The sequence below is a fragment of the Haematobia irritans genome, chromosome 2, assembly GCF_050003625.1.
Source record: "Haematobia irritans isolate KBUSLIRL chromosome 2, ASM5000362v1, whole genome shotgun sequence".
Taxonomy (NCBI): Eukaryota; Metazoa; Arthropoda; class Insecta; order Diptera; family Muscidae; genus Haematobia; species Haematobia irritans.
The window spans coordinates 95,434,738-95,457,353 of record NC_134398.1 but is presented as its reverse complement, the minus strand read 5'-3'; the positions used below and the strand labels follow the sequence as shown (position 1 = coordinate 95,457,353).

General features: G+C 34.1%; 1 protein-coding gene and 1 long non-coding RNA gene across 2 annotated transcripts in view; one reads left to right on the top strand and one right to left on the bottom strand.

Annotated features, from left to right (window-relative positions):
* The window catches only part of dpr19 (defective proboscis extension response 19), a 305,876-nt gene that overhangs the window by 99,479 nt on the left and 183,781 nt on the right, over window positions 1–22,616 (top strand). The window lies entirely within an intron of this gene.
* LOC142223362 (uncharacterized) lies at window positions 13,130–13,594 on the bottom strand. Its single transcript, XR_012718697.1, has 2 exons — window positions 13,382–13,594; window positions 13,130–13,320 (listed from the first exon to the last, which is right to left on the bottom strand). It is a non-coding gene; the product is annotated as an uncharacterized LOC142223362 (long non-coding RNA).

The following is a 22,616-nucleotide window of genomic DNA, read 5'->3' as shown; positions in this document are numbered from 1 at the left end:
AAAAACCATAAAAATAAAAACACAACAGCCACCGTGGCTCAACTCTAACATCAGAAAATTGATAGATGACAGAAATCTAGACTACAAACGCTGGAAACATTATAAAACTCCGCACTTACATAATATCTTTAAAAGCGCAAGAAAACTAGTAGTAAAACATATTAACATGGCGAAAAATTCATATTTTCAAGAAAGATTCCGGAAAGCCGTTGATTCTAAAAGTAAGTGGAAAGAAATTCGTAACATCGGCAGTGGGTCCGAAGTACATGTACCAAATAAATTTGAAATTGATATTAATGAGCTGAATAAACGTTTTGCTAACATCGAATCAACGCCACATTCTCCAGAAATTTATGACCAAATGTCTACTGCACCTATTGAAAATCCATTTATATTTCGATGTGTTGACCAGAACGAAGTTTATGAAAGCATCATGTCTCTTCAGATTATCAAATTTATAGAGAGCAACAACTTATTAACTGACAGACAGTCTGGCTTTCGGAAAAGGAGGAGCTGTACAACCGCTCTTATAGATGTAATTGAGAACATACGCCATAACATGGATGATAAAATGGTATCTTTCTTAGTTCTTCTGGACCACAGCAAAGCCTTTGATACTGTCGACCATCACATTTTAATTACTAAACTTAACAAACTATTTCACTTCTCTGACTCGGCATGTAAGCTTCTATCTTCGTATTTGTCAAACAGAACACAAGCGGTTACTTCAGATAACTTATGTTCTAGTATGTTGGAATTAACCAAAGGTGTCCCTCAAGGATCTATACTTGGGCCTTTATTGTTTTCTATATATATAAACGAACTACCAGACGTGCTAACCAATTGTAAAACTCAAATGTACGCAGCTGATGTACAATTATATACTGCTGCAAAACTGTCTGAAGTTCAGCATAGTAAACATAAATGAAGACTTATATTGCATCCATGCATGGGCAAAGAGTAATGGTCTATGTATAAATCCCATGAAATCTAAACTTTTAACAATTTACAAGCGAAAAACTACAGCACTGGATAACATCAGCGTTAAACTCAATAACAGTATCATACCCCGTGTAGTTACAGCCACAAATTTAGGATTAATGTTTAATTCAAATTTGAATTGGACCAATCACATAAATCGAAATATTGGAATGGTGTATGGGATGCTACGAAATTTATGGGCTGTACGCATGAGCACACCTTTTGAGATTCGAATGTTGCTGGCAAAATCTTACCTAATCCCTACTCTTTTATATGGCAATGAAATCTTCGGTAGCTGTAAATACAACGATAGTCGTAGATTTCAAGTTATCATCAATGACATAACTAGATACGTATACAATCGGAAACGGTACGAAAGTATATCACAATATACACATCAAATATTTAATGTGTCGTTTAAAAATTATTTGAATATAAAAAGCCTTGTTCTGCTACATAATATCATAAACACTAGTGAACCTGAATACTTACTTAACCGACTGAAATTTGCTCGCTCACAGAGAGGAATGAAACTTATAACACCTAGAATGGTATGTCTAAATTCAGAAAGACAATACATCTCTGGAATGAACTACCTCCAAACATACAGCGCATAAGCAACTCTACATCTTTTAAAACTGAGCTCTATAAATTATTTAATTAAATTTGTGTATCCATATTCATATCTATATTAAGTTAAGTTAAATATCCTAATATTGTATTTTACTCCAATGCGTCCAACACTTTCACATATAAGAGTTCTTCTTGTTGTGTTGGTTTACAAATATAAATAAATAAAAATAAAAAATAAATAAAAATAAAATAAATGTTGATTTCTTACAATAACTTTGAGTTGTCTGTCAATTCTCATTAGTCATGGTGACTGTTATTACAAAGGTAAATTTAGATATTTCATTTTAGTGTTTGTTTTTTTTTAGAATAAAATAAGCTTCACAGAAATATTTACATTAATATTGTTCGTTCAGTATACATTGTCTATACTTTAATGCACTATTCACATATGCATATAGTTTGCCCCAAGCATTTTCTGTATCTCCATTTAAGAGGCTTTCTAATTTGTTTTCCTCCAAATGATGATTACCAAAATGTCTAGCACGTAAGTGTCGCAATATTGGACATATGTCTTGTGTTGCATAGCGTACACTGTTTATTACTATTTGAATTGTACGAGTTGGTGTTTAAAGGGAGTATGCCTGCTCTAGTTTTGAAAATAACAATTTTATTTACATTCAAAACATCTTTCATGCAATTGTATCTCTATCTAATTTCGGTTTGTGTAATTGAATCCAGTTAACAGGTGTCGGTTTTGGACACCCTAAAATCACAAAAATGATAGTATCAATCACATAATTATTAAAAAATAAATAATGTACTCAATTAAAAACTTAATTGATTTCTTCCCGCACTTTCAATATATTGTTTAATTGGTACAATTAAAATTTAAAACATTTAATTAATTTTGGTCGACAAATTCAATTAAGTTTTTAAATGAGGTTATCAATTATTTATTATATTATTTATTTATAATTATTTTGCCGTTAGATGTTTATTGGGATAATTAATATTCTAATTAAATCTTTAAACATTTGCAATTATGTTATATACTTAATTGACATTATTTTTTTTGTGTGTATAAAGATATTATATTTGTTCTGTGTACGCACCGAATAAAATTAATTTGTTAAAGCATATACGATTTATATCCCAATAAACACAGGATGAGCGTTTTTCAAATACAATAACTTTTCAGTTTGAGGAAAAATATAATTTTCAACATAAATTCAACTTGACTTGAAACAGCTCATCTTCAATACATCTTCAAATTGTTTGCGAATTACGTCCAATTTGCCAAAATGTTGACAAAATCTTTGAAAAGGTATTGAAGATAATATGAGAAAACTTTGACAAAACACTACCCTAAAATGCAACGAAGAAACCATGTGGTTTTCAATACTTGTTTGTGCAACGAAGTTCGTGGTCAATTGGAAGAAATAAAAAACTTGGAAAATTTTAGACAAAAAACTGAATTTACTCCAAATAGTGTCTAATAATAGGTAAGTGGAAATAAAAAAATTAAATGAAATTTAGTTTTCTCTTTGCCTAAAACTAAATTATGGATTGTACGTTCTTGAAAACATTAAAAAGCTGACCGATGAAAAAATGTTGGACAATTAACTGGAACTGCTTCAAATAGTTTATAATAATTGGTAAGTCAATACGAAAAATTAAATCAACACTTTAGAGAAGTCACTAAATTTAAATCTCATTGCAGAAAACTAAAATATTTGTATGCTGCATTCTTGGAAACATTAAGAGGTTGACCGATGAAAAATGATGGTGCTTATCGAAAAGAGAAAGTTTCCATAAATCAAAGTGCAACGAATTAAACTTGGTATTTATGCTCTTCCACATCAACAACTACTGGATTCGCATCACATCGATAGTTTAATTTACATCGCATCATCGGTTTAATTTGTTATTAAATTGAAATTGCTGGAAATTCATTCTAACTCTCTGGTCATCTAGTTCCTTGCCCGAATTTTAATGAGTTACAACGAATTTACGAATTTTAATGAGTTTACAACAATTTTGTGACACCAACGTTCTTGAGGAAATCGCATTTTGTGGTTTTCAATACATTTTGTTCCACGAAGTACGTGGTCAGTTGGAAGAAATACAAAAAAATGAAATATTTTTGACATAAGACTGAAAATAAATACGTTTTCATTTCAAAATAAAAAGTGAAATGAAAACGTAATGGAAATCACAAAACTCGATTGTTTTGCAGAAAACTAAAATCATTGGATGTTATATTCTTGGAAGATGTTGACCGGTGAAAAAAAATGATGAAGGAAACAACAAAGAAAAGATTCCAGAAAACTTGCAAAGTCCAACAAATTAAAACAAAGTGCAACAATTCCCATATCCAGAACTTCTGGATGAAAATGTGCATTACATCAATTTACATTCCGTCATCAGTTTGATATTTTGTGAATTCTTTTTGATGGAGGCCGCAGGCCAGCAAGTTCCTCGATAGTAATTATTTTTATATTAAAATTGCCAGCATACTAATTAATAATTAATTACTTAATAGTTAGTGACACCAACATTATGGAGGAAATCGAATTATACATGTAAAAATGTTTAAGATATTTAAAGTTGTATTGATATTTTTAGTCAAAGATTATCTGAAATAACAAGATGTCTATATGCTTCCTCTTTTTTCCAATAGGCTCATGAGTTTAGGTCCATACATGAGAGAGTTGGAAAAAATGGGTATGATGTTACAAATCTAAAAAAGAAAAGAAAATGAAGAATTTTCAATTTGGTTAATAGGCCTGTTTCTGCACTCTTTTCATTCAACATTTATGCCAAAAGAAATTACTTCAAGTAAATTGTGTTTATTTTAATTTTGTTGTGTCTTTATTGGTACCGTATCTTTACAAATTACATTGCCATACAAGACATAATGACTAATATGGTTTATTTATAATTATATGATGATAAAAATGACAATTTTAACGGCTAAACTGGAACTTAATACCCACCTTAAGTCATTAAATCATTAAGAGATGTCTATTCTGGTGTTCTTTCTGCGTTAAGTTTTCTACAGTTTTTCTGAGAAAATAGGAATTTTTACTTTACAGTTTTAATTTTGGAAACACGCCTGTAGTAGCGGCCAATTCAAAATGTTTCCCTCATTTAACTTCTTTATTTGTCAATTGTTGTTTTTATCTCTTTTTGTTCGTGTTTTTGTCTAAACGAAAAATTTTCGAGTCACAAATTATTATACATTATTGGTCCCCCGAACACAGCTATTTACACACATGATTGCTACGAATACAATTTTAAAGAGGAATTGGAGAAAATGTTGCAAAGAAACCTTCCAACAAGCAAAATAGATAACGAACGTGTGTGAACCTAAATTCGTGCACTTTTATCTATTCAAGAACAAGAGGCAATTTGGACATCTTGTTATAATTACAAAGTCTTTGGTTTTAGTTATTAATACGTTTAATAAGTTAATTATGTTTTGATTGGTATTATATTATTATTTTTATATATTATTAATGTTATTTTTAATATTATATTTTTAACGAAAAAAATTAATAAAATTTACAAAATTTACTTTCATGCATATTGTGGTTAGAAAATATTCGCAACAATGTTAATTTTTAATTTGTCTCACATTAAAAACTGTTTGAGAAATTATTGAGTAGAGATACATTTCAATTCGAGGATTACAATTGAGAGATTATTGCTATTGTCTTGAATTTTACTTTTGAGGGTAATGTCTGTTTTTTGTTGAGAACGCGATTTTCTCAACAATTTCTCAACTAGAATATTACCCTAATCCTTTGAAAAAATTTTTGAAAAATTATTGAATTTTAGTATTTTTCAAACGTTTGTTTTTATTGGGATGTTATATATTAAAACATTCACGTGTTATGGTGAAATTACATACAACCCGGTCATACGTGCGTCCGTTTTGAGGAATTGTTATAAAAAGTTGAATTGTGGGAAATACTATTGTTTGAATTACACGACAACGTGACGGATGCATACGACGCATGCAGTTGAGGAACTTTTATCTTTTCAATGCGTTTGGTGTGTTGACAATAAATAAGCAAATCAACAGACAAAAAATAATCTAATATATGGACAAGGAATTATTGACAAAGCTAACAAACATAAAGTCCTATACATTAAAAGAGCGTGGAATATAAAAACATAATAAAAAGTGCATAGTGCGAATGTAACGTACACACAAAAAATGATCGCCGAAATTTTTGCAGTTAATCACTTAATTGAATTTGGAAACAGATTCAATTAATATGTTAATTGATTCAATTAATTATTTAATCAAATCCGAATAAATTGAAAAACATGATTGGCGACATTCTGTCTGCCATATTCAATATTTTGTCAATATTTTGTACGCAACAACAAATCATAGCAAATGGTTGAAATAAATAAAGTGTGCAACAATAAAAGCCACGTGGTAAAGGCTTGAAAAAATATATGACAGAACGCATTTAAAAATACCTGTGTTTGTGTTTTTCGTGGTATTGTAAAAATGGAAAACAATCTACGTTTATTGAGGGTAAGCAATTGTGAAATGTGAATACCGTTTCCATTGAAGCCTGTTTACATTAAACGGACTAAAATAATATTTTTTTTTATTCATTTCTTTTAGTGTCCAATTTTATTTCGTGAAATTGACCAGTCAATCTCATCAACTCCATCATTTTACCAAATATATAAGAATATGCTTGCAATCAAAAGGTGGGTACCGTATTGAACTTTTAAAATTATAATTTTTTTCACTTCCAGTTTTCTTAAAACCAAGAGCGGTATGGGTTTGTTGGAAGATTCACCTTGAACTTGCAAGTAGCGTTGATATTAAATTGCATTTTTGTTTTACCTGCCTTTTTCAGTTTGAACCCAAGTAGAGAGCAGTATATCTGGTATATAAACTAATGAGCTGAATTATGTAATGGTAAGAAAGTTCTTTCTTTTGGATTTAAAAATATGAAAAATATACGAAAATAATAGAAATATGTATTTTCCATTTATATTTTTTTCTATTTCCAGAATTTGCAAAGTATCATCAATATAATATCAAATATAACATTGCTTTCCCATTATTTTTGTCTTTGATTGGTTCAAATTTTAATAGACGATTTCAATGTGTGGAAATTTTGCAAAGGAATTGTTACTAAAATTAAATTATCGAGCGCCTGAATACACCTTTTTATGCTAAACGACTACAACTGCAAAAGAAGATTATAAATATGAAACCTGGAACTTGATATTTTAAGTAGGTAAAATTAAATTCGAATTATTCTGTTTTCTTTCAGAAAAACTAATTTAGCTTACAGACTGCTGATGTATTGGAAATCTAGGCGCATCTAAATATTTGAAGGAACATGCTGACATCGTTAATATGAAGATAATGATTTATATAGCTTATTTTTTAACCCTTTAGTTGTTGTTGATCATAATTGTATGTCTAAGTTATGTTAGAACAAAACACACAAATAACAAATAACAAAAACCAAAAAACAAAAATTTTTTATAAGAAACGCACATTTTCTTTTATTTCAAATAAAACTAAATAAGATTTTGGGGGCGCAATATATAAATTTTTTGATTGAAATTTATTGCTCATATCAATTAATAATTTAATTGAATCAATCAAATAGTTGGTTGATTTTTGTCGCGAAATTAATTAAAATTTTAATTGATTCAATTAAAACTGTGATTGAATTTTATGCCAAAAACCAATCACATTTTTAATTGATTCAATTACACAATTAACTGAATTGACAAAATTCAATTAAATTTTTAATTGAAAATCGTGTTGTTTTCCAATCAAAATGGGTGATATATTATTACGTTTTGATTTTTCCTGTCTCGTATTGTGTGCTTGTATTTTACGTATTGTATGTTCGGCATTTCTTTTGCCGCTTACCGATTTTCGATTTCTTTATTAGGGAAGAAATTCTAGGACTATATAATGTTGTCAGTTTGTCTAATGGCACTATCGCCATGGAATTTGGCACAGATTCCTTTTTTCGATATGCCTGAAATTAGAAATCCTAGGTCCACAATGACAAGCTCTGATTGCTCTTCTTAGTGTATCTAGATACAGTAATATTTATCCGAGTTGGAAATTGAGAAGCAGGATATATTTTGGGCCGGAAGGAAACTATTATATTTGATTCATGGTGGTCGGATCGGCGAACTAACGGTCGTATATACTTCATTTATTTTTTTCGAACAGCCAACTTTCCTAGCCTTCTAGCCATGAGGGCCACATCTCCAAAGCAGAGAATGAAGCCGACCCATTTTTGTCGGTGACGGCTGGCACTAAATTTTTGATTTGGCGGCTTGACGTCTAAGCCGATATAAATTTGTCCATTCGGCGGCGCACAATTATCCATTATAAAATTAATTTGAAGTTATTCGAATGGTAATGAGGTTAGTTGTACAACCAATCTTACAATCAAATTTACATTACGTTACGTATAGCAGTTTGAAATTGATTTCTTGTGGGTGGAAGGTTCAAAATGTTGGCAAAAATACGACAATTATTAATAATTTTTTTCTGATTTAAATTGATATTTTTGACTAATTGACGGCTAAATTTAAGTCGACATATTCGGCGTTTGACTGGCAAAAAATGGTCGGCGGCGACTGAAATCAGCGGCGCGACTCGGCGGCTTCAAAAGTTAGGTTAGGTATTTCAGGCTCACTTAGAGTATTCAGTCCATTGTGATACCACATGTGGTGAACTTCTCTCTTATCATTAAGGGCTCCCCGATTCTATGTAAAGGTGGGTACTATGTTCGGTTTTCGAGTTGAAAACCACTTTATTTTCGCGATTACTTTTCTTTAAATAATCAAAATTATAATTGATAACAAACTTATTGCTGTAACGTCTTGTCGAAATCTAGAGGAACAAGAAACTGCGCATCAATTGAGTCAATTTATCTGCTTAGTATTGAGCTGTTTTAATAAAGTAACCACGAAAATTTCAACGCGAAAAGCGAACATAGTACTTACCTTATAACAGAAAGAAAGTTTTATAGCCGAGTACAAACGACGTTCCACATTTCGGTGAAACCACTTTAGAAAACACTCAGAAATATAACCAGCATTACTGATAAACCGCCGCTGAAAAATTTATTGATATTTAGTTGAAACTGGGATTGATCCTATGCTAATCATTGCACCGCGGTGGCTACAAACGATTTGGAGATAATAGGCTTGTTTTCTTTTAGTACTGAATACCCAATCCGTGACGGACTAAAAGAAAACAGGGTACTCGTTTATCCAGGACATGTCCAAAAACACTGACATCAACTGTTTAAAAACAATCACATAAAACAATAAAATCTTACATGTTTATACCCCGCGCTATACTGTGGAACGGAGTATTATAACATAGACCATTTAAATATAAGTCATCTCAAGTGAATTCACAGCGGTGTAGTTTGTCTGAACACCGTAGAGGGCTCTTTTTGATCTGCAATTGAGTGATTTTTTAATTTGGCTTTATTTTTGATTTCTTTCCTTTGTTCTCTTGATGAAACACTAAATATTTCTTTCTTTATTTATTTGCTTTCCCATGCACAAGACCACTTGAGTCTCATATTTCAGCATGAGAAGTTTAAAATCATAATGTACAATTAAATAAATATAATATAATTACAATATTAGGTTTCATGAAAAAAATTTTTTTTTTTTTTTTAAATTTAAAAAATTAATCAAAATAGATCTATAAGCAAATAACCTTAATATTTTATATTGAAAAACTGATTACAGACTGAAAAAAAAAACACTATTAGAATTTAAGTTTGACAATTGTAAAAAGAGGAGAAAAATAACAACAATTAAAATAAGATTTATAAAATTTATAATTACAGATAATGGATAAAGAATATTAAAATTGAAAATATGAAAAAGAGAAACAAAAACAAAAAATTGAACGAAAATTTTATAACAAATAAAAGAAAGTTATAAATAAAAGTACATATTGCATAAAAATAAGGGTACATATTGCATGAAAACGAAAACAAATTTTAAGAATTAAAACTAGCTAGCAAACAGTTTAGAGTAAAATAAAACAAATGATAAAGAATCTTGTTTAATTATTACTCAAAAACGAGATAACATTTTTCTTAAAGGCATCTGCATTACTTATACATTGGATATTATAAGTAAGTGAGTTCCACAGACGGATGGAGTTAATAAAAAATTGCCACTCAGAGACCAAACAGCTATGACGAAGCAAAATTAATCTTTTTCCTCTATTAAATCTTGAAAAACGCAGGCGTTGAAATAAATGCACCGGGTGACCACTATAAATAATCCTATGCAAGAAAATAAGGACTCTTAACTTAAGTAGATTGTGAAATGTCATGTCATACAAGCATACTGAGAAAGCCGAAACACTGTCATATCTTCGTATACCATATACGTAGCGGGTAATGCTATTGAACGTCCTATTCATTCTCTGCATACTTAGGGCATCGCACTTCGCAAAAAGTTCACATCCGTAAAGCATAATGGACATCAAGAATGACTTGGCTAAGATAACCCTTATTCTTAACGGAGTACAACGTTGTGACTGCCATAATGTCCGAAGTATTGAATATACACGGCCACACATAGCGGTAATATGGTCAGACCACGTCAGAGTGCTGTTGAACATCACCCCAAGATTTCTGGCACGCTCCACTATCCCAATCGTCTGATTATCTATCCTTATGTCAACATTAACTCTAGACCTCACTGTTCGCCCTTTAATCACCAAACACTTAGATTTCATTGGGTTAATAGTAAGACCATTGGCCTGTGCCCACATTGATATCCTTCCAAGATCCTCATTCAATAGAGCCTCACAACTACCAATTGATGACGGTTCGCACCCTATATATAACTGAACATCATCAGCATACATTCGCATCCGACAATGTCTCACCTGCGTAGGTAGATCATTAGAGTATAGGGAGAAGAGCAAGGGTCCTAATATTGAACCTTGCGGAACACCTCTGTTTACCAACCGCACCTGTGATTGCCTTATTTAAAAGCTTATAACACACACCTTTTTTGTAATGCAAATTGGCTGATTTGTACGATAATTCTCGTTTTCCAAAAAGAAATTGAGTCACTTGACTTCGCAATTGAGTGGAATGACTGCGCTCTGCAAATAAACAAAACCATGGTGAATTATCAAGGTATGTCTCTATTTTAATTGGTCTATGATTATAACATACCAGTTCTACGATGTTCTATAGCTCATACAAGTGTTGCATCGAGTACTAAAAGAAAACAGGCTTAATTTTTGTTGTTGTGGAAAGTAACGAGTATTTGATTACATGTACTCGTTACTAGTAAATGAGTACTCAATATCTTCAATGCCTGTTTCTTTCTTCTGACGGTAAGTAAGTTGGCGGGTTGGAAGTTAAATTCTTGACTTCTTGGGTGTAGGTGCACCCAGAAAACAAATTCGTTGCCTCAACCGAATTATTTGCCAACCGAAAGCAGGAGGTTCCATCAACTATCAATGATATCTGTCAGCACAACTAACATTTGGCAATTGCAACTGCATGATAGTATGTTGGACCAACTCTGCATTGGTTGTCGCAATCTCAAATTAATTGTTTGGTTTGTTGGTGCAACCGCTCTCGATGTTATTTATTATTACCCTAACAAAAATCCAATATTAAATGAGATTTTATAAATTTATTACAAGATCTACAATCATAATAAATTACGAAAATAATTACGAAAGGTGCTTACAACAAAGGGATGAAATAATGTTTGTCTACTTCTATAGGGGTATTTTTGTAAACCAATGGCAGATGGTTATTATGTGGTCAAACTACAAAACCTAATTCAATATATACTTGCCAGAAATTTCCTCCCTAAAGCCTAGTACTAAGATAAAGTTTTCGCACGAAAAACTGTTATACTCCATATAAAAAACGTTAGCGCGGAATAAATGCGAAATCTTTGTTTTGAGCATTTTCAAACACATATTTATACAACCCTGGATTTTTCGCACGAAAAAATAGCCAGGTATATTATTTCGCATAAATAAGTTAACATCCCTGGGCTTGAGACCCTATTTAGTGTGTAAATATAACCATAGCGATACGAGGTAGGCGAACACTTATTTACGTGTATTTCTTATGGGAAGCCCAAAATCCGCGACGGAACACCGTGACGGCTAGCGGCGTGTCGCTAAATTAAAACTTATTCTAACTCCTTGGCGAAAACTGGTATAGTGTTGCCATCGCTTATCAATTTTTTTAACTCACCACTAGGAATTGCTGTTGCCTGGACACGTGTAGATTATTTTTTCTTGAAATAACTCAACAAATAACAAGCCATTGTATGTTTTTATTCAACTTCATTGTTTAATATTGTCAAAGCATGCTGTATTGACAACAAAAACGCTAGGAAACGTGAAAAAGGGAATTATTCGCCGTCAAGCTTATTGTATTTGCCGTTGCGGCAAAAATGTTTCGCCTACCGCCTATCGCTATGGTTATATTTACACACTTACGGAGATTAATGAAGATGTTCGTTTTTCGCAAAAACGAATTTAGTACTAAGCATAAGCCGCTAGTTATGTTATAAATACAGATCGACTTAGAACCGCCGTTGACTCGTCCTAGAATTTCATGTGTCTAATACAATAAAAAAGCTAGCTTGCCGTAAAAAGTATTTGTGTTTGTTGGTGGGTGAAGTCTGTAATTTTTATGGAAACTTCTATAATATTATGTTTTTACTAAATCGGTACGATACTTACTGTAAGCACTGCTGAAAAATAAACTTTGGGGATTAAAGAATTCAAATTTGAAAGGAAAAAAGAAAAGGAACCCTTTCGAAATATGTATGGGATAGAGAAAAATAAAATTTAATTTTGTTGAGAAATTGAAAATAAAAGATCGTTTCTTTAAAAAGTCTTATACTTACCTTAAACCAAATTCTAGTTTACACTTGGTAATGAGAAAATTATTATTCAATTTATTGCGGACTATTAAAAAGTAAATTTAGTGACACTGTTCCCCGTTTTGCAAATTTTGTAGCGTCATTGCCAGTTTTGATATTACCATTTATTTGTTGCAACAACTACCTTACGTGCGTCCTATGATTGAACTAAAATTCTTTTAATATACTAAACTTTTGGTTATACTAACCATTTGTTGATTTCCATGCTGTATGTCTAACTATGCTGGTGGTTAGCTCAACAATTTTATGGAACAAAAAACTAAATTGATCGGCATTGGTTATTGTAACCAATTGAATAGTTATGGGAATTCCTATTTGATTTTGTGAACTTTTTTACAGTTGTGTTGGACATATAATGGGAGAAATAATTAAAACATTGTTCTTGTAACAAAAAATAGGTTACTGTTATGATCTCCTTATTGTAATGATCGAATTGCAAAATAAAAATAATACCTAAGCGGTATTAATATTTATACCATAAAGTTATTGTTATATAAACAGTGGTATTACCAAATAATACCAAAACGGTATTGGGTATAATACAAACCCGGTATTTATTGTTATCATACATATTGGTTCAATAAAACACACATAACAATGGCTTTTCCTTTAATACATTTATAAAATACAATAAATGTAAATAAATAATAAAATACATACATAGTACATACACTTCACCACTTTTTTAATGCAAAGTTATTCTTCGAATTTTATGTCCCATCACAGGCTCTGTATGCCTCAAGCTGTCTGTTGTTAGATTTGGAAAGCTTTTGTATGTCTCTTACATATCTAATGAGAGAAAGGTTCCGAATTAGTGAACATTAATAATACTAAAACATTTTATACTTACGAATACTTCGCTCTATCCACAAATTTAGTTTTTTCAGTCATCATGTTTTCCAAGAAATATTGCAATTAACGCGTCTATTTACTTTATGTGAACAAACTAAACTACTAAGGCGACAACTTAGTTTTTAGCAACGGCGACATATCATATGCTACGGGTATGTGATAGTTAATACCATAATAATACCGGATGTAAATGATTTGGTAGAAAGTGGTATCAAAATTATAAGGTAACGTGAACCAATCAATTAATACCAAACGGTAATGGCCACGTACCGCCTTTTTTCTACTAGTGTAACGATTAAGACTTTTCATGGCCAAAGAAAAACGTATGCCGTTCATGAAATCGTGAACGCCCGTGGACGAAATCGTGAACATTCCGTTTTGATTTTTTGTGAACATTTCCGTTTCATTTTGACAACGTCCGTTCACGATTGTGAAACGCAATTTTTTCTATTAGTGTACAAACTATACGAACTTTCAACCCCGTATTGTACAATACCGAATGGTACAGCCGGTACGCAAAGCATAAAAGTACCATGTGGCCTTATGAAAGTAGGGTGAGTGCAGCAAATGTGGTATAGGTTGGTAATGTGGTATAGTAGCTTTTTTCTCTATCTAGCAACATACGAATAACTTAACCATGCTGAATAGATTGTGGCTGTCAGAGAATAAAGCAATCAAAGGTCAGTTTGATTTTTGCAACTCTTTATTTGTGCCAGATAGAAAAAAACTCATTTATATGTGCTCGAATGGTTTTTTTTTGTGGTTCTTAATCAATTATTAATTTTCGGATGTAAATTACTGACGAGTACTAAATAAACATAAAATGTATGCAAATGCGATACATATACAGTAATCCCTCGTCGTTAACCGAAACGACGTAAACCGAATTAAAAATTGCTCAAACTTACTCCTAAGTCCATTTATGTACATAATAAAAAACTTCAAAAATAAAGGCAATTCAGTAATTTCGGTAAGAGTTTCAGAAAAAAAATGTTTCGATATCATTGATACTTATTTTACTTATGGAAGGCGTTTCTGATAAAGTGGGCAAAAAATCGACGACGTAAATCGAATGTAGACGTAAATTGAAAAAAATGAAAAAATCTACATTATGGTGTACCACATTACCTGCACAATTTATGAATTCGTACTTAATGTGTTTTTTAATAAATTCGCAAATATATGCGATGTTATGGGTTTCTTATTTTTCGCTCATAGTTGCGTGGATGCCTAACACTAGTAAAATGAATGTGGTAAAATCTTAGCATCCTCGGAGAAAAACAAACAATTTGACTATCGAAAAGCAAATTGGTATACCACATTTGCGGCACTCACCCTGTCGATATGGTATTGAAAATAATACTTAAGCGGTATTATTATTTATACCAAAGGTATTGATGAATAAACAGTGCGGTATTACCAAATAAAACCTAAACGGTATTGGGTTTAATACCAACCCTCTCTATTCAACCGTCGAACGGAACGGACGTGTTTTTTTAATAGCGGATAAACTCATCGTAATAGGTACCTACTAAGAATTTCAAGTGTGGTGGGATATTAAGCCACCATGCAGCGAAATTCAAAGTCATCCAATGGGTTGCTAACTTCAGGGCCCAGTGGACGGGTATCGACTGGAGTTATAAATCTTGGCAATGACCACGAGTTAGGCCCAATTAGTCGACCTGTAGACGGGTGGCGACACTCTGACAAGTCGAACTTTTTCTAAGGTAGGTTAGGTTAAAGTGGCAGCCCGATTAAGATTCAGGCTCACTTAGACTATTCAGTCCATTGTGATACCACATTAACTAAAAGTACCTATTACATATGGGCACTTCTAGTTTTAACCGCTGAACCTTCTTGATTATTTTTCTTTGTTGAACCAACCAGATTGTTCCAAAAACATTAGCAGACTGCTTAAGTTAACGTTTTCCAGATCCGCCAGTAATCTGAAGCTATAGGCTCCTTAAAGTTGCTTGCGCTTCACACAAAATGCAGGACACTCACACAAGAGATGTTTAATTGATTCTTTTTCCTCCTCATCATGACAGCTCATACAATAGTCATTATACTTCGCGCCAATAGTTTTTGCAAAATCGCCTATCAGGCAGCGACCCGTTATAGCAGATATCAGGAGTGATATCTGACGTCTCGAGAACATTAGCATATCTAGTGTGCGGTTTAAATTGAAATGGGGTCATATTTGCTTGGTGTCGTTACAACCCTTGCAATTCTCCCATCGAACATTTGCCATTCTAACAGCCTTCTCACGCAGCATGAGCTTGCAGGTAGCCAGGGGCATACCAACAAATTCCAGTTCCCCTGGAATATGTAAGGTAGTCCCTAGCCTTGCTAACTCATCCGCTTCGCAGTTCCCCGGTATGTTCCTATGGCCAGGCACTCATATTAGGTGAATATTGTACTGCTCAGCCATCTCATTAAGAGATTTGCGGCAGTCGATGGCCGTTTTCGAGTTGAGGAACACAGAGTCCAAGGATTTTATTGCAGGTTGACTGTCTGAGTATATATTAATGCCCACATTTTTTGGAACATTACTTCTCAGCCAATTCGCCACCTCTCTTATTGCTAATATTTCAGCCTGAAAAACACTACAGTGATTAGGTAATCTTTTCGCTATTCGAAGTTCCAGATCATTAGAATATACTCCGAACCCCACTTGTCCATCCAATTTGGAGCCATCAGTGTAGAAATCTATATATTCTTTATTCCCCGGGGTATGTGTGCACCACGCCTCACTGTTGGGGATTAGAGTCTCAAACTTTTTGTCGAAAAGTGGACTCGCCAAAGTGTAATCCACTACGTTAGGCACATCTGGCATTATTTTGAGGACAGAACTGTGACCGTAACCTTTTTCCGACCACAGCGATAGTTCGCGCAACCGCACAGCCGTTGTTGCAGCTGACTGTTTGGCCAAAATGTCTAAAGGCAATAGATGCAGCATGACATTAAGGGAATTTGTTCCTGTCTTGCTGAATGCGGCTGAAATACACAAACACGCCATACGCTGAACTTTATCTAAACAAGTCGGTTTCTGAAGTGCCGGCCACCAGACTACAACACCATATAGCATTATAGGTCTAACCACTGCCGTGTATAGCCAATGCACAATTTTTGGTTTTAGTCCCCACTTTTTTTCCTATTACCTTTTTGCACGAGTACAAAGCTACAGTTGCCTTTCTCGCCCTTTCTTCAATATTAAGCTTAAAGTTCAGCTTCTTGTCCAAAATAACGCCAAGGTATTTTGCACCAGGGATCCGGAGCGGTCCATTTTTTTCGCTCCGCTCCGCTCCCGCTCCGGAGAAAAAAAACCGCTCCGCTCCGGGGAAAAAAAATCGCTCCGCTCCTCTTCGAGAAAATTATAGTATAAACATTGTATTATTTGTTCAATTGAGTTTTATTATACCCTGCTCCACACTGTGGAACAGTTAGAAAGTTAGTGCATATGTTTGCAAAACCCAGAAGGAGACGAGATAGACACATTGTGTCTTTGGCAAAAATGCTCAGGGTGGGCTCTTGAGTCGATATAGCGATGTCCGTCTGTCCGTGAACACATTTTTGTAATCAAATTCTAGGTCGCAGTTTTAGTCCAATCGACTTCAAATTTGGCACAAGTATGTGCTTTGGCTCAGAATAGAACCCTATTGATTTTGGAAGAAATCCGTTCAGATTTAGATATAGCTTCCATATATATATTTCGCAAGACATGGACTTATATGGCCCTAGAAGCCAGAGTTTTACCCTAATTTGCTTAAAATTTTGCAGAAAAAGAACAATTAGTACTAGAGTCAAGTGTGCTAAATTTTATTGAAATCGGTTCAGATTTAGATATAGCTCCCATATATATCTTTCGCCCGATATGGACTAATACGGTCCCAGAAGCTAGAGTTTTGTCCCAATTAGGTTGAAATTAGGGGTACAATTAGTAGTGTAGTCAAGTATGCAGAATTTTATCGGTTCAGATCTAGATATAGCTCCCATATATAGCTTTCGCCCGATTTACACTCATACGACCACAGAGGCAAATTTTTTGCTCCGATTTAGTTGAAATTTTGCACAGGGAGTAGAATTAGCATTGTAGCTATGCGTGCCAAATTTGGTTGAAATCGGTTCAGATTTAGATATATCGATTTACACTCATATGACCACAGAGGCCAATTTTTAACTCCGACTTAGTTGAAATTTTGCACAGGGAGTAGAATTAGCATTGTTGCTATGCGTGCCAAATTTGGTTGAAATCGCTTCAGATTTAGATATAGCTCCCATATATATGTTTTTCTGATTTCGACAAAAATGGTCAAAATACCAACATTTTCCTTGTAAAATCGCCACTGCTTAGTCGAAAAGTTGTAAAAGTGACTCTAATTTTCCTAAACTTCTAATACATATATATCGAGCGATAAATCATAAATAAACTTTATCGAAGTTTCCTTAAAATTGCTTCAGATTTAAACGTTTCCCATGTTTTTTTACTTACATTGTGTTCCACCCTAGTGCATTAGTATATGGTATTTAAATGTATGTATTTGGGACAAACCTTTATATATAGCCCCCAACACATTTGACGGATGTGATATGGTATCGAAAATTTAGATCTACAAAGTGGAGCAGGGTATAATATAGTCGGCTCCGCCCGACTTTAGACTTTCCTTACTTGTTTTTTACTAACTTTGTGTTCCACCCTAGTGCATTAGCCGACTTAAATTTTGAGTCTATAGATTTTGTAGAAGTCTATCAAATTCTGTCCAGATCGAGTGATATTTAAATGTATGTATTTGGGACAAACCTTTATATATAGCCCCCAACACATTTGACAGATGTGATATGGTATCGAAAATTTAGATCTACAAAGTGATGCAGGGTATAATATAGTCGGCCCCGCCTGACTTTAGACCGATTTCGATGATTTTTTGCACATATAGTTAGTGCTATAGAAGATTACATTTAGCCAACTTTGAGTAAGATCGGTTGATAAATAAGGGTTTTATGACCTAATTTGGCAAAATCGGGCGATACATATATATGGGACCTGTATCTAAATCTGAACCGATTTCGATGAACTTTTCAGACTTAAAGGGTGATACAGAAGATTATTTTGTGCTAAATTTGACGACGATCGGTTAGTAAAAAAGTGCAACGTGACCCCATTTGTCGAAATCGAGCAATACATATATATGGGAGCTATATCTAAATTTGACCCGATTTCTTCCAAATTCAATAGCGTTCGTCCTTGTGCCCAAAAAAAACTCCCTGTACCAAACTTCATCAAAATCGGTTAATAATTGCGACCGGAATCCTGTAAACAACAAATACATGGACAGACGGACGGATGGACGGACGGACACCAAGCGCTAGATCGACTCAGGAGGTGATTCTGAGTCGACCGGTATATATGTTATTGGGTCTAAAATCAATATTTCTGGTAGGCACATTTTTTGACAGATCAAACTTATTATACCCTAACCACTATGTGGTTTAGGGTATAATGACTTTAAAACAATGTGTTGAAACATTTCATTAATTTTGAATATTTTTTCAGAAATATTAAATCTATTTTGACTTCATTAAAACTAAATTTTCATTCATGTTAGGATACACATTTTTATGTCGAATCACTTAGCTATAAGGACAAACAGACTTCATTGAAAAGTTTAGAGACTTTTAGACAAGGAAAAAACTTTATTTCAAAGAAAAATGTCTTCTATTCTAAGCAAAATTCGTATTCGTATTTTAAGCATGTGAAATATTTGGCCTCCCGACAATATTCTTTGCGGTGCACCATCTACTATTTAATATGTGATAGAAACCAAATTTATGAAAATGGACCAAATTCTGTTTGGTCCGACCATCGGACCAAATTTAAAAATTAGAAATCTTTTGGGCCAATTTTGGTCCGAACGGACCAAAACGGCAACGCTGATTGGAATTGAAAGTCTGTACACAGAGTAGAAGTAACTACTCTCCGAAAGTTTTTTTGTTTTGCAACAGACGTAGAGAAGAGGTTTTGTTATATTTGTAATGTGTGTGTGTATGTTTATGTTTGCAACAACCTCCATCGAAATCAGTCCGTGGTATACCTACGAATATTCTTACTCAGATCTAGTGTTACCTAATTTCGCTTTTTTCCCTTTATTGTAAAAATACATTTTCGAACAGCGTTTTTAAGAAATGTTCGTTCTCAAAAAAAGTAGATAACATGCAATAATACAAATCAAGTCATTAGTTTTCAATGTGACAAAAAATTAAAATAAATGTATATGTGCACATTCAACCAAAATTGAAACTATCCATAATTTTAGTTAAATTTTCGAGAACTAATATCAGAAATAAGAGAATGCTAGGATATAGTACAATAGTAAAGCAAATATGAAAGTCCTTACACTGAAAAAAAAAGAATTTTTCTTAATTATTAAAGTCACGTTGACCTTACCTCAAAAATTTTATCATTCATGTTATGATACAAAATTTTAAGTAAAATCACTTAATTATAAGGACATTATAACTTCATTCAAAAGTTTATTGACTTTTGGACAAGGAAAAAAAATTATTTTAGAGAAATGCGTCTTCCATGTTAAGCAAAATTTGCATTCTTATTCTAAGGACATGAAATCTTTGACTTCACGACAATATTTTTTTCAGTGTAGAAAACTAAAAAATTAAATATAAATAAGATCGTTTAATTGCATTTATTTGACGTTCATTACAAACATCTTTGTAGTAATACGGGATGAAATTGATCGAAAGTACTGTTGTTACTTTTACAACACATACTAGAGATATATTTTGACATTTGCCGTTTATGAAAACAATTACTAAAAAAACACGTTGTGTTTTCCCCAATGTACGTACGTACAAAAATACATATCGTACATTTTAAACGTTTACTCACACTACGCTAAGTACTAGCTATATTTGAAATTACCTACACAGTGTAATTTCAAAGTTACACATTTTATTCAAGTAATATTTTATTCGGAGCGGAGCGGTTTTTCATTTGGAAACCGCTCCGCTCCCGCTCCGCTCCGGACTTTAGAAATGCCGCTCCCGCTCCGCTCCCGCTCCGGCAAAAAAAGGGCTTGCTCCGCTCCGCTCCGGATCCCTGTTTTGCGATCTTTGCAGTACATGACTAATTCTGTCTTTGCAGGATTTACCCCAAGACCATTGTCTGTCGCCCATTTCTCAGTCATCCGGAGGGCCCTCTGAATAATATCTCTGATTGTGGATGGGAATTTTCCCCTGACTGCCAGAGCCACATCATCTGCGTATGCCACCACTTTTATCCTTTCTTTTTCGAGAGTAACCAGAAGGCTATTTATAGCAACATTCCAAAGAAGAGGTGATAGAACTCCTCCTTGGGGAGTGCCTCTGTTCACATACCTTTGTAGGTTTGCTTGCCGTAGTGTGGCTGAAATACGTCTCTTCATTAGCAGTTCGTCTAACAGCCTGAGTATACATGGATCAACATTCAGAGTTGTCAGTCCATTTAATATCGAGCTCGGATGGACATTATTGAACTCCCCTTCGATGTCTAGAAACGCCACGATTGTGTATTCTTTGACAGATAGTGAGCTTTCAATAAAGCTGACTAGTTCATGTAGTGCGGTCTCAGTAGACCTGCCCTTCGAGTATGAATGCTGTCGTGTCGAGAACAAACTTTAATCGATGCTAGTTCTAAGATAAATATCTATCATCCTCTCCAGAGTCTTAGGTAGGAATGAGGATAAGCTGACTGGTCGGAAATCCTTCGCCCTCGAGTGAGAGGCTTTTCCCGCTTTAGGTATGAAAACGACTTTTGTTTCCCTCCACTTTCCTGGGATATATGATAAGTTGATACATCCTTTATATATCACCGACAACCAGGGGATAATTTTGTCAGTTATAGCTTGTAACTCCGCCGGAGTAATTCCATCAGGTCCGGGGGATTTGAATGGTCCAAAGCTATTTAGCGCCCATCTTATTCTAGTTTCCGATACAATTTCCTCGACAGGAAACGACCGCTGAGCAACTGTGGCACCACCAGTACATGTTTCAACCGTCTGATTTCCAGGAAAATGTGTGTCCAATAGTATCTCCTGCGTCTCCTCACTGGACGTTGTCCAATTGCCCTCCGATGTTTTAATGAAACCTGGAGCGGAGTTGGTGGATGCTAGAACCTTCCGTAGTCTGGAAGCCTCGGGCGTGTTCTCAATACTGCTGCAGTAATCATTCCAAGAGTTATGCTGAGCCTTTCTCAGTTCTCGCTTGTATCTTCGCAGATTCTTCTTGTAAGCGTCCCAGTCCTCAGGGGCTCTGGTGGACTTTGCCTTGTTAAAGAGCTTCCTGCAGGATTTCCTCATATTACTTAATTCCGTAGACCACCATGGTGGTCGATGATTCCCCCTTGGCTTTCCTCTAGGGCATGCAGCTTTCAGTGAGATGTTGAAGGCCTTAGTAATCCGCTCCACTGCGTGTTCGATATCTTGCACATTTCTCATATTTGTTTCTGTTATTTCCGGTATCATCCTATTGAACGATTCCCTATACCTATTCCAGTCAGCTTTCCTAACATTTGGCGGAAATATGGTCTTGGTGATATGAACATCAAATTTGAAACTGATGTAGCGATGATCTGAGAAGCTGTGTTCACTTAAAACCTGCCACTCAGATATCATTTCATTCAGTTCTTGCGAAGCCAAGGTCATGTCCAAAACCTCTTGCCTGTTTTTAGTGACAGGGGTTGGGGCATCTCCCTTGTTGCAAACTACCAGATTAGTACGCAAAATAAACTCTATTAGCGACTCTCCCCTTGTATTTGTATCACTACTTCCCCATATACTATGATGTGCATTCGCATCGCATCCCATAATGAGTTTCGTCTTTGTTTTCAGTGACTCCTCCACTAAGGTCTTAACGGCATATGAAGGCATCTCCCTGTCATGTCCCATGTAGACCGAAGATACCCAATATTTGTATTTGGCTATTTCTAAACTGGCAACGACAGTGTCTGTATTGCACATTGAAGGAAGCAGAAACAAGTTGAGCTCGTTTTTAGCAATTATACAAGCTCGATTTACATCATTACCAGTATACTGCAATAGTTAGAACCCAGGAGTACTTAATTCACATATTTTGTTTCTATAATTTCATATGGATCTTGAATAAGAACTATATCTATGTCCCCTTTCATCAGGAGAACCTTTAAGGCAGCACATGCAGCCTTACAATGATGAAGATTTATG